A 21,777-nucleotide genomic window follows, 5' to 3' on the forward strand; every position below is an offset into this window, starting at 1 on the left:
ATCGTAACCTGAAAAAATATATCTTAGGGCCACTGAATTTGAACCTAATTTCCAATTTCAAAAACGATTCTTTTAATATTTTGTTAACCATATTTCCCATTACTGGTACTAATGATAACTGTTTGTTTTATCAGTGAAACTTAACTCTGTCGATCATCGTGACGTCAAAATTAGATGTAAATTTATTTTACTTGCATAAAAAATGACACATGGCTCTATAACCCTTTGATAAATGCAGTTTATTTACAATGGTTTAAAAATTAAATAGAACCTTTTTGTCAAGAAAATGCTGTCAAACATAATCTATAATTAAATTAATGGTAAAATATAAAACTTCTTTTTTTTTTTTTTAATTTATTTTATAACTTTGGGCATCTTTTGGTTGACTTTATTTCGCGGACTTTTGTTAGGTCCCCCTTCCAGGATCGGCAAATCTTACAAAGGTGAGCCAGGTGGCCGGGAGACAAAACGTGTGGAAAAAACAAAACAAAAAAAAACGCAATATAAAAATAAACAAAAGTTTTCATTTTCAAAAGATTGCCTTGATGCATTTCCTATAAATGAATCCTTAAATTAAAAGATTTCTATGTGGATGTGGGAAAACATAGCTGGCATAAGTTCTTTGATTTTAATTTTTGATGCCCGGTTATAAAACAAACTTTCTAAATGTATAAAAGGTTATTAAATCAAATGTATAAAAGGTTATTAAATCGAGTAATAAAATGATTCATTTGGAAATTTTTTTTATTTATTTTTTTTATTTATTTTTTTTTTTTTTACAAAGGAGTCCCCACTTGTCAAGGCCTGGAGGCCACTCGACAATAAGAGTTAAAAAGTGTACAGTAGTCAATGGGACAATATCATAGTAATCGTTAGTAGTGAAAATTTGGTAAATTAGATTACTTAAGGGGACGGCTCATCACAAACTTGTTTACGCTTGATTTGAAGACAACCATATTATAGTCAGCCGGAAAGCAGGCAAATGGAAGAGTTCCACAGCCGTGCAATTCTAAGAAAGAAGCCTTATTCATGGAATCTACGTTTAAGTTTAGGCACAGATAAAAAGTTGAGGAAATTATTGATAGTGGCTTCAGATAGGCGAGTGTTTTTAGTTGTTAATATTTCTTTTCAACTGATAAAATGCATGCGTGAAAGCCTTATTATTGTAGATTAACAGCCACTAAAAGATAGAATATATATTCAAGGCGATCACTTGTGAACACTTTGAAATACTTCAAGCAAAGAAAAAGCAGAAAACTCAATTATTTATTAAGTAAATATATAAATATAAAGCCCACATGTACTGTCTGCATATACTTTACAAACGTAACAAATAAACTCATATTAAACGAGGTGATCTTTCTAAATATTTTTCTCAAATCTTTCTTTTGTAACTGATTGAGAATAGTGAGGCCAAGAATTACATATAAATTTAGCATAAAATTAATTTAAATTTCCGAGACATTCTAGCGTTTTATAGCAGTTAACTAAAATCGTTATTTTTCTGTGTTTATTTCTTGGAGAGGTAAAAGAGCATAGTTTTACGATCTTGTAATCAGTTATGATTTGTGATAAACAAAATGTAGTAAATATCCCTAAGTTTTGAAATTATGATAAGTGACGATAAAATTATTGGATATTTATATCCAATAATTTTATTTATTTCAAGGACCAGAACTTTCAATCTTTTACTACATAAGTATTTACTAAGAATTTAAAATTCAGTTTAAATGAAATGTCTTTTGGATAGTTTAAACATTTCGAAATTCTTTCCAAATTTTAAACAGTCATAAAGTGATTGATCCTGTGTTCTTAAAACAAACACTTAACATAGAAAAATCGATTTTTTAAAATTTTTTTTTTGCTTTAAAACAACAGTAAGTGTTTTTAAATATTTATTTTTAAATATTATGGGGATTATCCCCAGCTTAAAACTATATTACTCAAGAACTGTCCTAAAATCTATTTTCAGTCAATATTTATTCCGTAGTTGCCTAATTTACCTACAATGCCAAATTTGCCTAATTTTCTAAATTCATTGACAGGCGCAATAACTAACCAAATCTTTCTAATTATGGTAAAATCATGAAATACTTTGGTATAAGATGCAGAATTGTCTGATATTAACAATGGTTTTCTAATTAGTAGCATTATTATTTGGAAACTCATCCTTAACATGGGAAGGGCCTTTGTTAATTAATCTGTTGCTAAACTAATCTTATTTTGCATACCAATCATCGACTATTTTCAATTGTTGGTGAAAAAAATTCAAGTAACATTTTTGTCAACTAATTGCAAACTAACGCAAATCAGCCATGTTTTAAATGATAAATACGTTTAATGGCCTCACTATTCTCAATCAGTTACAAAAGAAAGATTTGAGAAAAATATTTAGAAAGATCACCTCGTTTAATACGCACCCCATCCCCTTCTGAGTTTATTTTTTACGTTTGTAAAGTATATGCAGACAGTACATGTGGGTTTTACAATACTTCAAAAATGAGGAACAAAAAACAAATGTATAATTAAATTTTAACAAATTTAAAAAGAATCAGAATCTGTAATTGTAGCAGAATGAGGAAAAATTTTGGAATCATCTCATCACTAATATATATATATATATATATATATATATATATATATATATATATATATATATATATATATATATATACACACTAGCTGCTTTTTAAAATTAATAAACAAAACCAAAGAGAAAAGTCAATGCTTATTACGAAGGTCATTCCAAAAGTAAAGCCTCTTATTTTTTATTTTTTTTACTTCAAAAAGTTGAAGAGCTACAAAGACAGAAGTGGTATCATTAAAACGAGCAACCTTTTGTTTTCTAGCATTTATTTTTCTATATAATCACCACCATTCTGCATAGACTTTTGCTAGAAATTCAATGACACGTCTCTGCTTCTGACACATGTCCTTGATGGGACTGCTTTCTTAGACTCTCACACCGTCAATATCTGCAAGAGAGAGATGAAACTTTCAGGTCATGAATGCATAGTTTCAATCATCATAACAATGCAATTTGCAATCCCTTCGGATACATTCAGGCAGAATAAAGAAATAGGAAGCATTTCTTTGGGAACACTTCTCGTATTATTAATAATTGGTTGATTTCGCTATAGAGGTTCAATACCACACGTAAGAAATAATTGCATAATCTTTAACTCCTCATTGTTTGAATTGCCAAAAACGTTCTATCTGATTTTTTATTGAAGTCAATGGTAGAAATTTCTTCTTGCTAAGAATTTCCGTTTTGATCGATATAAGTGGGGGTCCAAAACTAACTTCAGAGGCATCTAACATTTTTTCATTCTTTGCTTAGAAATTTTGAAGATTTTGTTCTTAAATTGAGATGAGACCCCAAGCTGGTTAGGATTGACAGAACCAGAGTTTCTGATAATGCCCTAGTATTATCACCGATTCCTTCACCTAATTTTTATCCAGATGATTTTTTTTCAATTCCTCAATTATTATTTTAGGGAATTCTTTCAAACCCCCCACCCCCACCCCTTGTAGTGGGAAAATCGGACTCTGTTCCACACTGTAATTTTAATCCATCCATTTATTTGATAGGCTTTCCATCACTAACATCATAACTCTAACACCACTCCTCAAACACTGATCTGAAAGACTGCTGACTCAATACATTAATATTGTTCTAGCTAACTTGATCAGCTGACTTATAGATATATCTCTGATTACATATGGCCCATCCCAAAAAAGAATTTGATTCATTTTTTATTTTACTTTTATCAACTTCATTTTTTTCTAATCTCCTCTTACAATTCCCACTTGTTGTTCAGCTTCTAATGTAAAAAAAAAAGAAGTTTTATTTCAATTCCTGTCAATTTTGCATTCAACAACAATGCCAATTTCTAGCATCAATATGATCCATTGTTTAAATTTGATCCCCTGCTTACTCCCTGCTAATTCATTAAAAATACAAAGGAAGAAAAATGTTTTTTATATTGTTTCATTTCTTTGTCTAAATAATAATTATTTCCCCTCCAATTTATGCAAGTGACAAATGGGATTTTTTTTTTTTTTTTTTTTTTTTACAAGGTAGTCACCATTATCAAGGCCCGGAAGCCACTCGGGGATAAGGGTTATTGCATGTACAGTAATCAGTGGGATAGTATCGTAGTAATCGTTAGTAATGGAGATTTGATAAAATGTCTTACTTAAGGGGGTGGTTCATCAGGTATTTGTTTATGTTGGACTTGAAGACCTCCAGGTTGTAGTCAGGTGGAAAACAGGCAAACGGAAGAGAGTTCCACAGGCGTGCACTTCTAAGAAAGAAGCTTTGTTAATGGAATCTACGTTTTGGTTTTGGCACAGATAAAGAGTGGGGAAAATTACTGACAGTGGTTTCAGCTAGATGAGTGTTTATCATCAAAGATTGGCGAGGGAGGACCAGAGATTGGAGCTCAGACGAGCACTTGTCATGGAAGTAACGATAAAAAAAAAGGCAGTTCTAACAATTTCTCTCCTGATTGATTGAAATGTGGATTCATAATTTTAATTTACAGATAAAGTATAAAGTATAGTTGACACTGTTCTGGAGGTTGAAGGTTCAATTCTTAGTGCAAGCAACACTAAGCATACAATTGTAAATTACTAAAGACATCTATTCATTAATGGCTGAGAGAACGAGAGCATGATTTCCCAATGGATTAAATAAAGGGCATCGTGCGAAATTCCAAGTGCATTCCTAAGTTTGACAATATACATCTGAAGAAGGTTTGAGGTTAGGTCAACCAAAACGTAAAAATAAAACACAAGATGAGAACAGTAGTTTGAGGACAAAAAAAAAATTTTTTTTCGAATTCAAATACAATTTTTTTTTAATTCAAATAATACAATTTTTTTTTAATTCAAATAATACAATTTTTTTTTAATTCAAATAATACAATTTTTTTTTAATTCAAATAATACAATTTTTTTTTAATTCAAATAATACAATTTTTTTTTAATTCAAATAATACAATTTTTTTTTAATTCAAATAATACAATTTTTTTTTCAAATAATACAATTTTTTTTCAAATAATACAAATTTTTTTTAGAATAACACAATTTTTTTTTTTGAAATTCAAAAAAAAAAAAATCTGTATTTTCCTAATCTTTAAACCAGTCCAGCGGAAATGAAAAATGGCATAAATCATTCGTGGTAAAGTTTAATTATCAAAAAGATTTGAGTTCCAAATTTCTATTTTGGTTTTCTTATTTTTGTATCTTTAACATTCACAGCAAGAACTCTTTTTCGACCATCAATCTAAGGTATCTTCCTTTCAACCTCTGTGTTTTAAGTTAAAACACAATTTTCATACAGTTTTTTCCTAAAACTTCGCATCTGTGAAACATGTTATCATGAGATTACTTCCATGCATATTACAACATGGTCATCTTCAAGTCAACAAATACTTGCTTAACCATCCTCTTGAGTAATAAAATTTTGTCCATTATGCTTATTGTTTTCAGTTTTCTCATAAAACTATTTCATTATTTAACTGACAATTAGTAACACTTACCCTTGAGTGGCTTTTGGCCTTGGTTAGTGGTTTATCAGTACAAAAACAAATATTTTTTTTATTTTCTCTCTCTTTTTAAATGGTTTTTATCCAAGTGTTTTTGTTTCAAACCCTGTCTGGATTTTTTTTTTGGTTTTAATATTTTTTATTAATGGATCACTAATCAAGGTGAGGAGTGAGGCATTTGATGATAAGGGTCGATTTTCATGGCAAGTGCTCTACTGAAATCCAAACTTTCACAAAATAAACACTCGACTGGCTACAACCACTATAAACAATTTCCCCACTCTCTATCTGTGCCTAAATCTAAACACAGATTCCATGAACAAAGCTTCTTTCACAGAACTACCCGCATGTGGAATACTGTTCCGCTGGCTTGCTCCCCAGTTTAATACAGCATGGTAGCCTTCAAATCCAATGTAAACAAGTTCTTGTTGAGGTGTCCCCATAAATAATTAAATCCTACCCAATTTATACCATTAACAATTATTATAATACCACCTTACATTCATTAACCCTTATCCTCGAATGACCTTCAGGCCTTGATAAGTGGTGTCTACCAAGTAAAAAAAAAAAAAAGTGATCCTCAGTTGGACGATGAATGTCAGCACAAGATTACCAAAAACAATGGTTGGAAAGGGTAGATTACTTAAGAGAAATTGATTATCCAAGAGGACGCTTCAACAAGTATTTGTTCACATTAAACTTGAAGACAACCATATTATAGTTGGTTGGGAAGCCACCTCATGGCATCTTGTTCCAAAGATAGGATGATTTAAGAAAGAAATGTTGTTTGTGGGAGTTTCGTTTCAAGAAAAAGGAAATTTTTTTTGCTATAATTGTAGCTAAGCGAGTTCTTGCTGTGAATATTTGAGGGAGGGTGAACTAAGCTGGGTATGTTGAGGTCAATTAGTTTGTTTTTTCTTTTTTGTTTTCCCTCTTCAGCTTAATTGAAGTCGTTAATATCACTTAGTATTTGTAGTATGTCAAACCTCACACAGCGTCAGAGGAAGACTCATTCATACGAAGACGGGAGCGTCATTTTCACTCTCCCATTTTTTTTTTTTTTTGCTTAAGAAACTGAAAGTGAAATCATTCAACCAGGAAAACACAAAATCAATGAATATCGCGTGTTTACGCATGATGAATTGAAGAGAAATAAGGTCTTGAAAATAAAAGAAATTCTCAATATTTCCTTTTATTTAAGTTTATTAAGTCAGCAAATGAGAAAATAACAGTTTTATGTTCACGCCAAGCCTCCGTTGTGGTTTTTTTAACCGTACCCTAGTGGTCGAGGGCACGAGGTGTAAAACCACCCAACCCAACTTTATTAATTGCTGCACTCTTAAACATAAAAAGGAAGACTCTCCCAATTTTTTGTCCATTTCACTTTACCCTGTTCAACAGTGCTCTTACATCATTTTTATCGTCTGACGGTGAATTCTTTCAAAACCTTAACATTTTTCTTTTGAAAACTGAAACAAAATGTGTGATTTTGGATGTTTCGCCATTTCTGAATGGATTAAAAACACATCATTGCACAAGAAAAAGGTGAGAAAATTACGTTTTTTGTTTTTTAATTTTTATTGTGCTTATAAGGTATGAGCAAGAAAACCTGGCGTTACCCAGGATTGAATGAAGAACCTTATGTTTTTCTGTACCCTAACCCATGACATCATATTACCATTTATTTTACGTCTAATTTTTTTTCCATTTTCTAATGTTCAATTTGTTGTTGTGGGCTCAAGGAATCTTTAGCATTGATTGCATAGGAGAATGTATATGGTGATATACAAGTAATTTTTGAACAAAATTATAGTTTCAACCTTTCTCAGAATCAATGAGGAATCATACATACTCCTCTCGGAATTTTGAATCTTTTATTCAGGTATTCATTTATTATTGCAATTTTTAAGTTACAAATGAAATAAAATGAAAAACTAATTTTTATGGATATCAAACTCCAGCAAAAACTCAAGCAAAAACCTCACAATAATGTTGTACGGCAATTGCTGAAAATGAAATATATTTAGCTAAGTTGCCTGGGTAATGTAGTTTCAGAAAAGATAGAAACAATATTACAAACTCACACAGAATATATGATAGGAGTGTACGTATCCAATTTTCTCAAATATTTTATAAGATATCCATCAAATAATTCTTTTTTTTTTTTTTAATTAAAGAGTATTAAAAGCACCAAATAATTATTTTTTTTTTTAATTTAATTAAAAAACAAATTTTTTTAATTTAATTTTTTTTTATTTAAAATTTTTTTAATTACAAATTTTTTTTAATTTATTTTTTTTTTATTTTTTAGAAGAGTAAGTTACCAAGACGAGATTGGAGGTTGGGGGCACATTAGTCTCAATAAAATTTGTTTTAAACAATCCTCATAGGGTACAGATATTTGTGATAGGTACCGGTTTAGTTTTAAAATGGACAAGGTGGAGCAATACAAATTTTTGCCTTTTTGATATACAGATGCTGTACTGAGTCTCGTTTTAATTTTAAAGCTCTTCAACATTATAGACATTATTTTAAAGCTCTTCAACATTATAGTCATTATTTTAAAGCTGTTCAACATTATAGACATTATTTTAAAGCTGTTCAACATTATAGACATTATTTTAAAGCTGTTCAACATTATAGACATATCGCTGTCACTTTGTATTGAAGTGTGTCACATATTCATTTGCTCAATAAAAAACACATCTTTTTTTTCTTTCTCTCTCTACCTTTTTTGGGTTATTTATCCTGCCGCAATTTCAGCATTTTTACTTTTTGCTATACATATATTGCTATATATATTAGGGTGTGTGTTCATATTATGCTGCTTTTTGATGCTCATATTTGTGTGGGTAATAGCATTAAATAAACAGTTTAATCGACAGCACAAAGAATAAACAAAGAAAACCACAAAGTGAAAAATAAAACTTTAACAGGATTTTTTACTTTGTGCTTTTCTTTATTTATTCCCATCCCCGTGGACAAAATTAATCATTTAATGATATTACCCATGCAAACGTTAGTATCAGCAAAATAAAAGAAGTGTAATACATAATATATCCCAACAGAAATAAATCCCGGCGCGGCCGATATGTTAATAGAATTCTAAAAAAAAAAAAAATCAATACATTGATTATTCTAAATATTCAAATCATGTTTTGAAACATAATTCGAATATTTGAAATTGTCATCAGGTAAGCTGATATACCTATTTTTGAAATAATGGATTTACTCAGACTATAAATATAGTTAAATTTAATCCGTCAATAGTAGCAATTCGTGGTAGTTATGGTTTCAGAATCATGATGTATACTTAGATAACATACTTTTGCTAATACACTTTTTGTTAACTATACTACTGTGTTTGTGTTGATTATTAGCAGCCTGTAAAACTACAACAATAATTAATTTTTTAGAATTTACTCTATGAATATATAAAAGCACTAGTTGATATAACTTATTAATTATTGAGCTTACTTTTTTACTGCAGTATTGAAAAATACCAAAATACCATAGGTATGTAATGATATCTATTTGTTTTTGTTTTTTAAGTATTGATGGATTAAGGTTTTCCGTCTTTGCAAAAAGGTTTCTTTTTAGTTTTTCTCTGGCAATTAGATGTCATAAAGGAAGTTTACTTTTTCTTTCTAAAGTTTCAAAAATAATTTTTTTTAATCCACTGTGGATTCTACTTCGAGGTTGTGGGTTCAATTCTCTGTCAAAATTGACAGATACGCAATATCCACAATCATGGAATGAGAGCAATCTACCTCAAGTCGATAAACTAAGTTCAAAATTGCAGGAAAGTTACTACGGCACAGATACTTGAAGGGGGGGATTAGAAATGTTTGAAATTATATAAACATAACAAACAATAATAAATTAAAATCTGTCGCAAAAATAGATTTTGCGTATTGAAACATAGAAATTGATTGGGCAGTATTTTTTTATTAAATAACTCTCTCGGACGTGATGTTGCTAGTCTCAGTCTTTTCTACAAATACTATTATGACATGTGTTCTTCAGAATTGTCTGATCTATTTTCTGTTTCCTTTGTTCCAGCTCGTTTGAATCCTTGGTCTAGTGGTCTTCATCAATCCACTGTTTTTACAGTTTCCTATTTCAGAAGCTTTTTTCCAAGAACTACAACTCTCTTCCTGCTGTCTGTTTTCTTCCTATTTTGTCCTTTTCAGACCAAGGTCTAGAGGCATCTTCTATCTTTGCACATAATCATCCTTCATTCTTGTTAGATCCTTACATCAAGTGGCTTCACACCTTGTCTGAAGCGATTTCCATAAACCAAATAATAAACATAATTATCTTTGAAAAATAAAACCTAACGATGAATAAGTGTTAAGTTTTGAGACATTTGTGTTGAACAAAGATCGTGGCTTAGTTCAGATCAGTAACCAAGATGGCGACCAAGAATCAAATGCGGTCCGTGGCGTAGTTAACCTCTTAAGTTCTGAGATATTATGTTGAACAAAGATGGCGGCGTAGTTCAGATCAGTAACCAAGATGGCGGCGAAGAATTAAATGCGGTCCGTGACGTAGCAAATGGCGAACTGATTGAATCCAAAATTCGACGATTTTTATAATAATTTTGTGACGTTTTGATTGGTTGTTTAGCACAGCCGTTGGTTATAAAAATGATTGGCGAATCGATTCGTCTCATAACCCCATTAGGAGTCAAAAACATTTTACAATAATTAATGTTTCCACACACTGAAAAGTACGGTCAGAATTTTAAAAAGATCTCTCAGTTGAAACATCTAAGTTAGCAGGTGAATGATTAGCATCTGGTAGGATGCCCCATCCCCAGCTTGAACTGATAAAAAATTAAAAAAACAAAACAAAAAGAAACAAACTCTCCTTTGTATATTACTAGCGGTATTGCCTGGGTGTGTGGAATTGGTGTAGTAAGGAACCCCAGGGGAGGGGGGGGTCAAAACAAAAGTAGCAAAAAAAAAATGTGATAGTAACAGGGGGAGAAATCAAAGCAATAGTAGGCAGTTTGGTGAAGAGAGGTATAAAAAAAAAAAAAAAAAATAATGTCAGGCTCGAACTTGTAAAGCGAAGGAGGAAAAGAAGGTTTAAAAAAACATGACGTCTTATCCAATGTCTCCACTGGAAGTCTTGGATGTTGAAATTAAGCGTAGTCAATCCAACCAAGACAATGACTTTGCAAAAATGTTGACGCAAAAACCGACCCCCCCTCTCCTTGTAGAAAACTGCCCAGTTGAGGGTGAAGGAATTAATTTTTGGGCCAATTTTTCGATATTTGTCATCTGAGACGTCAAACTTCAAAACAATACTGATCTTGTCAGGATCCGTTGCATTTGTCGAAAGTTTTTCATACCAACATACATACCTTCACACAAACCGATGATTGAGATTTATATTATAGATATTTCTCAAGTAATGAGTCAGTGTTTTCTTTCAAAATTAGTTCATAATAAAACTGAACCCTCATCCTCACCTCCCATCAAAATCCAGCCGCATTGACTCCTAGAGAATGAATATCGTTTTCTAAATTTTAGACATTATTCATCCAGCACAATCCTGGTCAAGAATGTACCAACTTTGTTTTGTAGTCTTTGACTTTTAGCTAGACATACACACAGACAACTGTCAAGAGATAACCAATGCATTTTCTAGGGTTTGTTTTCCCTGAGAAGTCATGTTTTTTATTGTTTAATAAACTGATTTTTTTTACTCCTTTTTATGCATTGTTTTATTATGTAAATCCTAATTTCTTATCATTTCTAGTCCAACCTAGTGTTACGGTAATATGGCGGCTGCAAATAGCGTCACCAACAAATGTTGCTATTACAATTATAAAATTTTAAATTTCAAATATGAAAATTTTATACTCAAAGACAAAAGCATGAAGGTTCATGGGTCAATTAATATTCACTTATTTTTTAATTCTTTTTCACCCTAAACAAGACACATTGCCACGAGGACATGAGGGTTAATAACCCTGATCATATCTATAAGGGACTATGGGGAGTTGAGCAGCAAGATGTCTGTTTGTGTTACATTTAAACTTCTGAATGTTAGTACAGTCAGGGAAGCCAGAAACAGAAGAAATTCTAAAGTCTAGCAATCCGAGTGAAGAAACTGTTAGAGGAGAAGGCTTTCCTGCATCTAATGAACTCAACAATGAAGGGGTGCGATTTTGCTGCTCTGTTGTATTCAGTCACTCCATCTAAGTTTAACTGATATCCATTTGATACACCGAAATGAAGTGCTTTGCTAATAGTATCTGGTATTCCTCAAGCAATCACCCATTAAAATGCTAACCAGCCTCAATAGTATGACGTGCTTTCAATAAGTTTCCAGACTTTTTTCATATGGGCACTTTTATTGATAGTACACACATGAAACTTTAGTCCCTTCAAAGTTATCTTCTCCGGTTGCAATGTATTTGTTGTACCGTTCTAACAAGTTCTCGAAGGCCACATGGAAGTCCTCTTGTGTCACCATGGCAATGACCCTCATCAGTCTCTTTCATCTCTTCAATTGTCTCATAACGACAGCCTCTAAGGTTTTCCTTAAGCTTAGGGAATAACCAAAAGTCACAGGGAGCAAGGTCTGGACTATAAGAAGGGTGAGGAACTGTCTTGATGCCATCTTGGTCAAATAGTCTGTGACAAGAATATCAAGTTGTGGACAGGTGCATTCGCGCAAATTTTGCACATCTTCAGTTCCCTAGGAATAATTGTGTGAACAGTTTCTACACTGACATCAAACTGTGCACTTATTGTCTCTATAGAAACATGACGATCCTTATCCATGAAATTCTTTATTTGGCCAATCAATTCTGGTGTTCTGACTTCCTTACTCCTCCTGCACCTCTCATTATCCCTCACAGACTCCTGCCTTCCTTGAATCTCTTATGCCACTCGAAAACTGATGCTTGATTCATGCAAAATTATTCAAAAGCAGTCTGAAGCATTCCATACGTTTCTGTGGCATTTTTTCAAAGCTTAAAACAGAATGTTATTGCATATTGCGTTCTTCTAAAGTGTCTTCACGTCCAAATTGCATTTTTGAAATTCACCAGCTGTGACAATCAGGCTTTAATAGGGTGTATTCCAATTCCTTCTGTATTGTTTATTTGAACGTGAAATCATAAAAATGGGTCAGCCTTCTCAAGACTTACAGTAATAACATTAAATTTTCAAGAGTCTACGATAAATTAAATGTTTATAGAAAAAAGTCTGGAAACTTATTGAAGGCACTTAATACTTGACCTGACAGGAGCCAATGTTTTTTTGGTGTGATTTAGCTGCAAGCTTTCGATCCTCTTTGATCTCATGATGAACTGCGAATTTTGTTGATTCATCATTGAAAGTGCTCTTGTTGACCTTTTTGAACTGATGACTTCCAGCTTGTGATGCGCATTCCATTCTGACGTGCATTTGTGTTACAAATTGTGCATAAAAAACAAGGATAGACATTGTTAAAATATATCCGTTAAATCTGTTTAGCCTTTAAAATTCTATTTAACATTTAAACCTGAGTGGACGGGCATGAATGTTATGGAGAATAGAAAGTCGACCTTGGGGTTACTTTCTGCCTCCTCAGATCCGTTTCCCTTTTTTCTTTTTTTTTTTTTTTTCCTTCATTGATCGCATTCTGTAAGAGATGTTTCTGACAAAGGGTGGAGAATTGCTGTTTTCTAACTCAACTGAATGGATATTTTCAATCCTTTCGTAGTAGTCATCCTTATTCAATTGTCAATCTGTGCATCTCATTGACTCTTATCCTCGAGTGTTTTTGGCCTTGACATATTGTTGTGGTGGCAACCACTTATTTGCATATGCGAATAACATAACACTATAAATGGCAAGCCTAGGTTGGTCTTGGTGTGTCTTACTCAAATGCCACCAGAAGTGACGCCGAAGAGCGTACATGTCCTCCCACCAAGACTCTCTGACTCGACACCGTCATTTGTACATATTGTAAATATACCTTTTCTTTAATACACTTATTATTGCGTTATCTTGTTGTTTGCGTCTTCATTGTATTTCCTTACTAATTATTGTTCAACCTTGCAACCACAACAGTTGGCGACGAGATATGAAGCGTCAAATATAACAGTTTGACGAAGAACTATTTAAAAAAAAAAAAAAAAAAAAAAAGTACAACGCAAAGGTTGACCATTTTTTTTAAGGAATGCAAAGTGTTGACGAGCAAACAGATTTTACGCTAAAGAGAAGTTTCAACTCAAGTGAAAAAAAAAAATACTCTAACGTGGCAAAAGCGACAATTTACGCCGTTTTCTGGGAATCCGACTTGCAAACGAATGTAAAAGTGAATTTTTGTTTTGTCACTACACGACAAATCTTACTAAAGGACCAACTTGCAAACGAAAAGCGAACTTTGTTCTGTCGCAAAAACGACAGGTCAGACCCGTATTACGAAAAGCAAGGAAGTAACCTACGAAAAAAGTTCACCAGTGGATTCTAATTACTGTTCTCCGTAAACAAAACAACAACTAAAGGACTTTTTAATTAATGTTTTGGTTGACGTCGGTACTAAAAGGAAATACCACAGCTAAAACTAAAATTCAAGGAAAGGATTTTTTTTCTTGAAGTTGTCACTGAATAACGGATAATACAGTAAAACGTCACGAAAAAAAAAAGGTAATCTCAATTTAAGAGATATTTTAATTACTAAAATACTAGAGAAAAAAAAAACTCAAAGAACTAAATGTACTGCATACATTTATTCAGTTGTGACTCGATTAAAAAAAAAAAAAAAACTTTTATTTTGTGGAAAGAGTTACTTATTAGTAAGTGCCTAAAAATGGAAAGTCAATTCCATTTCGTGATTCCAGATAAACCTGTTTTATTTTTTTTTGGCAGCGTGACTCGCAAAAAGAATATATTATTGCAAGCAGCGATATTATTATTGAAAACAGGAGCTTACAGCAATTTGCTTTTTTGTTGTAACCCAAACCAGTGTATAGTGTACATGGTACAATATTTTTTTTTTTAACTACACACTAAAAAAAAAAAATAAAAACATGGAAGACTTATCAAAAATGTTCATGCAATTTTTACAAGCACAGGCTGAGCGGGATGAACGCAGACAAGCTACACAAAACGAGTTTTTGCAAACACAAATACAGGCACAGGCTGACCGTAAGGAAAAGAGAGAGGACAGATTATTGAAATGGCAGCAGGAACAAGGAGAAAAGCAGAAAATGGCGCAATTAAAGCAGAAAAAACTGCAATTGGAACAGGAAGAAAGGCATAAGAAACTACAATTGGAATATGAAGAAAGACAAGAGGAACGTTTTGCTAAAACACTGGAACTACTAAAGAGTAATCGAGAAAATGTCGATAGTGTTAATTTCTCCCATACAACTATTTTTAATAGCATAGACACATTTCATTATGTGCCTGAGGAAGAGAAGAATTTTGAAGCATACTACACAAGATAGGAGGATGTTTTTCAACTGGACTGTAAAAATTGGCCAAATAGTCAGAAAGTGAGCCTCTTACTCAGAAAATTGGGTACATCAGAACACAGCAAATTCGTAGATTACATATTACCTAAAAAAACTGCGGAATTAGAGTTCATGGAAGCTGTAAAATTACTAAAAGAATTATTTAATCCAAATATATCTCTTTTTCATAAAAGATGGCTGTGCATGAATCTAAGAAAGATGGACAACCAATACGCATCAGTTGTCAATAAAAACTGCAATAATTTTAAGCTTGTAGAACTAACGGTAGAAGATTTTAAATGTCTAATCTTCGCTCAAGGGTTAGTTTCCACGAAAAAAGGCAGAAATACGCAGACGAGTGTTGTCTAAGCTGGAATCTGAGCAAGATTTAACCCTCCAGAAACTAGCAGAGGACTGTGAAAGGGGCATTACACTAAAAAAGGATTAAAAAAATATAGAAGAATCCGGAGTGGCATATGTAAGAAAAGTTAGAAAACCATACGCACCAACCAAGAACTTTACAAAGAAAAGCAATGGAACGGGATATTCCAAAGATAATAACCATAAATATAGTACACAATATAACAAGCCTCTTCCTAGATATAACTGTAAGAGATGTGCAGAAAAGCATTGGGAATCAGATTGTCCTTATAAGAAGAAAAAATGCTACATTTGTAAGAAGGTGGGACACAAAAGTGATTGCTGCAGATATAAAGATTACACCAGAAAGAGAGTACAGCAAACAAAATCAAATACAAAATTAGACAAAGATCGGCGAAAATACGTAAAAGTGGAAATATTTAAAACATCAATAAAGTTACAACTCGACTCCGGCTCCGATGTTTCTATAATAAACCTGAATACGTGGAAAAAGTTGGGAAAACCGGCCATGATGAAAACTAGTAAAGCAGCCCGGACGGTAACTGGTGGTGGTATAAAATTTGAAGGAGAAGTTGTCCTCCCGATAAAATTGAAAGGGATTTCGATTAAAAATATTCGTACTAAAAAATTGTGAAAATCTGTTTGGAATAGATTTAATTGAGAAATTCGGACTATGGGATGAGCCAATCAATACATTCTGTAAAAAAATTAGAATGTTCTTCTCCAACAACAGTAAATATAAAAGACGATTTAAAAGAATTATTTCCTGAGGCATTCACGACTAACTTAGGTCACTGCAATAAATTCAAGGCCTCGTTTGAACTTAAAGAAAACGCCAGCCCAATTTTTAGAAAAAAGCGAAATGTTCCATTCGCTGGGTTGGAAAAGATTGATAAAGAATTAAATAGATTGGAACAGACGGGAATTCTATCAAAAATAGAACACAGCGAGTGGGCAGCCCCCACCGTATACGTAAAGAAAAAGAATAACGAAGTTAGAGTGTGCGCAGACTTTTCGACCGGGGTCAACTCCCTATTAAAAGATCACCATTACCCCCTACCAAGCCCAGAGGAAATATTCACGAAGTTGAATGGGGGTAATATCTTCTCCAAGATGATGATGATACGACAGCAGTCGAAGAGGAGGACACCATAGATATCATATACGAATCTTTTAATTTGGAACCGCCTCAAAATGTACCTGAACCCCGAAGATCAGGTAGGAAAAGAAAAGTGAATGAACCATTAATGGTAAACCCAAAAAGAAAAAGATATTGAAATCTGTGTGACTTCAAATCTTGGGAGGGGGGTGTTGTGGTGGCAACCACTTATTTGCATATCCGAATAACATAACACTATAAATGGCAAGCCTAGGTTGGTCTTGGTGTGTCTTACTCAAATGCCACCAGAAGTGACGCCGAAGAGCGTACATGTCCTCCCACCAAGACTCTCTGACTTGACACCGTCATTTGTACATATTGTAAATATACCTTTTCTTTAATACACTTATTATTGCGTTATCTTGTTGTTTGCGTCTTCATTGTATTTCCTTACTAATTATTGTTCAACCTTGCAACCACAACACATATAGTGACTCATTAGTTAAAAAAAATAACATTTAAAACTCGTGTTTGATGGACGGACGAAAGTGATGAAAAAGGTAATCTACGTTATATTTCTCTTTGTTGTGATAAGGTGCAGAGAACTAATTATTATGGTATCCATTAAATGCACAGTTACTAAGAAGAGTTAATAGGGATTAATATTTAATGTACAAATGAGTACAAATATAATTATATTAAACCATCAATTTGGCATAAAGCTAAGTCAACGGCTATAACTTTTGCCCATTTTTAATCAGTTAAAAGTAAAGTGGTTTTTTAATTTTTCCGATGAGGTTAATTAATAATAATAGCAACCAAGATGAGAATAATAACTGGAATGTTGCAGATAGCCATGTTATTTCTAAATTAAACCTGACTGCATGGAAGATAATTTTCTTTCATGTTTAAATGTGGCAGACCGATTGATGGACAATCATTTATGATGCTAGTTTTTTTTTTTTTTTTTTTTTATGGAAGTCACTTATTAAGGACTAAAGACCACAAGAGGATAAAAGTCAATGAGTGTATGGTGGTTGGCGTAATGAGCGATATTGGTGGAAATTGATAGAATTTGATTATTTAAAAAAAACGTCTACACAAGAACTTGTTTACATTGGACTTGAAAACAACTTTGTTGCAGTCAACTGGAAAGCAAACCTGTGGTATGGAGTTCCACAGGCGGGCAGGAAGGAAAGAGACTTTGTTCATGGAATTTGCATTTAGATTTAGGCACAGATAGTGAGGAGAGGGGATTTGTTGATAGTGTTTGTAGCTAGACAAAGGTTTATGTTTTGCTGGGGAGGGGGAGGTGACCGTAGATTGAAGCCCAGTCGAACATTTGCCATGAAAATAATGAACAAACAGAGATAGACTCGCAGCATCTCTTCTGTGGGAAAGTGGTTGCAAGGACGAGAAAAGGACATCACCTACTAGATTACAAAGCTGGTCTTAAACCTTGTCAAGTTCGTCTAAGGACGGAGTACTGTTGGCACATTTGGGCAGGAGCTTATCCTGCCTTGACAGTTCAAAATAGACTTTGTAGCCTACTGGGGGATGCCCTTTTCTCTTCCCTGCAACCTCTTTCCCACAGAAGAAACGTTGAAAGCCTGTCTCTGCTTTATCGTTATTTTCAGAGCAAGTGCTCGTTTGAGCTCCAATCTATGGTCCCTCCTTGCCAAACTGAAAAAAACTTTTAAAAAAAGCACTCTTCTAGCTGGAACGACTATCAATAATTTCCCCCATTCTATCTGTGCCTAAATCTAAACGTGGATTCCATGAACAAAGCTTCTTTCTTAGAACTGCACACTTGTGGAACTTTGGTTCGTTTTCCTGCTTTCCAACGTGCTACAATATGGCCGTCTTCAAGTCCAAATGTGAACAAGTTCTTGAGCTATCCCCTTAAATAATCCAATTTACCCAATTCCCACTACTAACGATTACTACGACATTGTCCCATTAACTACTGTACACTCATTAACCCTTATCCTCGAGTGGTCTCTGGGTCTTGATAAGTGGTGACCCTTTATAAAAAAAAATTTAAGAAAAGAAAAGGCTGCTCTGAGCAGCTCCTGCCCACATTTATCAACAGTGTTTCATTTTAATAGTTATTTTGTTTCCTTTTATCGGATGATTCCTTTGTCTTAAGTTGATAAAATCTTGCTTAACTGAGGACAAATCTAAAAAAAAAAAAAAAAAAAAATCTTTTCACCATTTCATGATGAACTGTGGATTGTTTTGGTTGCTTTTAAAACATTCTCCTTTCTTATGATTCACGTTTCGTTGAACGAATTTATTGTTTTTGTTAAATTTCCACTTGTTGAATCGAAGGAAAACCAAACCACAACAAAAACGAAAAAATCGAGAGGAATTTTTTGCCCCCCTCCCTCCCCCCTCTTTTCAAAAGAGGATGCTGGTGACTTACACTTGTTTTTATGCTTCAAATGTGGGTGTTGCCATCTGTGGTTAGGGAAATGAAAACCAATGGGGTCACTCCTTCTCCATCGCAACAGGCTTCCCTATATATATATATATATATACTTTTTTTAAATACATATTTCTAACCACTATTAGGTTTTAATGAATCATTTTTTATCGTTCTCTAATACTTAGAGAGGAGTGCTTTTTTTTTCTTTCTATGAGACCATCCCTCCCTCCCTCCCTCTCTCTCTCTTTCTCCCCCTTTTTTGTCAACTCTTGCACAATTAAATCAAAAACGATTTGCTTTCTTTCTCTACTCATTTTGGGTTATTTCTAATTATATGTGACGTAATATTTGAGAGGGGGAAAGAAAATAGAAAACTCTTCATGAAATCTCATCTCGTCAGTCAATCAAGAAACGGTAAGATTTAGTATATCGCTTTCGATTTCAATTTTATTTTTCATTTACAAAGCTAACTTTTTTTTTTTATCCAAAGTTGTTTTTTTTATTTATTTTTTATTTTGTGTGTCATTCTTTTAATTTTCACTATAAAAAAAAAATTTTTTTTTATTTGTTTATTTTGTTTTACGTCATATTAACCCTTTTCGGGTCATTTCAGTAATTTTGGGAAAAGTTTTTATGCTGTAAGTTCTTGATATCTTAAAATATTTATTCATAATGTTTGGTTTGGGTGTTTTGTAGAGGAAAATTTTTGGGAAAGAAGAAAGCAATAACATGAATGTTTGGTGCATCTAGTCAGGAAGCCAGTATCTTCAGACAGTCTGATTTGGTTGCACTAGGAAAGAAAGACGAAGATTACAACATTTGAAACATGAAAATTGGGAAAATTGTATGATTCTCATGATTTTTCGACCGATGTAACCCAAGACCTTCTTCAGGTGTAACTTTGAACTTGAGAACCTACTTGTCAAAATTAAGAACCTCTATAGAATTTTGAACAAAACTAATTTAATCAACAAGGGTAGATCTAATTCGGTCAGCCATGATAAAAATGTTAAATCTTAGTTCTAATCGCCTGTAGTAAGGATTGAACCTTCAACCTTCATGGTACAAGAGATAAAGGCATTGATTAACAGTCAGTTCTAATAAATCTTTGGGAGGTTGAAGGTTCAATTCTTACTACAGGCAATAATAACTAAAAATAACATAATTAATATTTCTAACCGGTTATGAATGGCACAACAAGAATAATCTACCCTTTTAGATTAAAAACATTTTCAGTTCAAAATTCTGTATCAGGTCTGACATAAAGATTTTCAAGTTCTATTAAAATGTTTCTAAGTTTGGAAACCTTCATCTCAAGAATGTTGGAGAATACATCGTCCAAAACATTTGGAAGATAACAGCCAAGATGAGAATAGAAGTCAGAAATAACCTAAATTTTTAATCCTCATCTAAAAAATTCTGAAACATAATGTCAATGCTGTTCTTCTAAATGATTTAAAATGGTGAAACTGACATTTCTTAGTTTCTAATAGTTTTCTTTTACAGAACTTATTCAAAACTAGCATGACTCATGGAAATTCCATGGTGATTTCTGCATCAGTCTGCATACTTTTACTATCAATAATTGCTTTTGAAATAATGTCTGTCAGGTTAAATACTATTAAGAAAAAAGTTTCTTCTCCCATAAAAACAATTAATGTCTTCTTCAAATCAATAAAGCGTAATTTTTTTAAATGTTTGTATTTAAAATTGTATGGTTTTAGTGATATAATTTGATTTTGGAACAATTCATTCTAAAATAGTAAAGTCGGAATTTTTACCTTAGCGACATCAGATTAATCACTAATCAACATTGGCCGGACAATCAATTTCTTTTTTAAAATGTTTGAAAGATGATGTACAACCATGCAACGCCTGAGCGTATTATTATTTAGAAAATGACTGACACCAGAAAGTATCCTACATTTTTACAAATCAACTATTCGTGCTTGCATGGAGTATTGTTACGACATCTGAGCTCGTGCATCTATCACTAGCCTCTCACTCTTAGACAGGATCCAAAGAAGAGTCTCAAATCTTATAGATTCACCATTATCGGCCATGCTACAATCCCTGTCCCATTGCCGCAATGTTGTATCCCTGTGCCTGTTTTACAAATACTTTATTGAAATGCTCTGACAAACTCATACCACTTGTACTCTCTCGATGTACATATTCCCAACTAGCAGCAAAATCCCACCCCATCACGGTTGAGGTCCTTACATATTGGCTAGCTCCTTCCTTCAGACTGCTAGACTTTGGAATTCTATTCCTGTTTACTGCTTTCCTTCCCTCACTGTACTTACCTTCAAATTTATTAATGCAATGTGAACAGACACCTCTCTGCTCAACTCACACGGACACAATCCCAAATAATATCTTCTTCCGTTCCCACTGGCAATATGCTGTGTTTTGATGAAAAAGTGTATCCAAATAAAACTGTTCAATATTCAAAATAGAGCATCAATATATGAAAAGAGTATACGAGATAAATAATTATTTTCTTATTCCATGGAGTTTCAAAAAATGTGGCTTTCTTTTCTTCAGAAGAAAAATAGCAAAAGAAATTTTATATATCAGTTAATACTGCGAGGTAAGAAGTTTTACACAAAATTCCTTCCATGGCCAGTAACTGAATATCTTGCAATATTAACACCAATTTTAGCATTTCACCTTTTAACTTTAAATTAAATTCAATAAATCCTCTACAAGCTATAATTTCTAAACTGCAAGGTTTTTCACACAACTTTAATCTAATCTGCCAATATACATCCATACAATCTAAATATTCTTAATGCAAGTCTACAGATATACATACCAGCAATGGATTTACGGATTTTACTAAGTTTCAAC

The 21,777-nt window shown here is 32.9% G+C and overlaps 1 protein-coding gene across 29 annotated transcripts in view; it reads left to right on the forward strand.

Moving 5' to 3' along the window:
* LOC145301788 (uncharacterized) overlaps positions 1–21,777 on the forward strand; it is a 533,649-nt gene that overhangs the window by 255,384 nt on the left and 256,488 nt on the right. The window lies entirely within an intron of this gene.

The sequence above is a fragment of the Euprymna scolopes genome, chromosome 2 (genome assembly GCF_053919585.1).
Source record: "Euprymna scolopes isolate OS-2025 chromosome 2, ASM5391958v1, whole genome shotgun sequence".
Lineage (NCBI taxonomy): Eukaryota > Metazoa > Mollusca > Cephalopoda > Sepiida > Sepiolidae > Euprymna > Euprymna scolopes.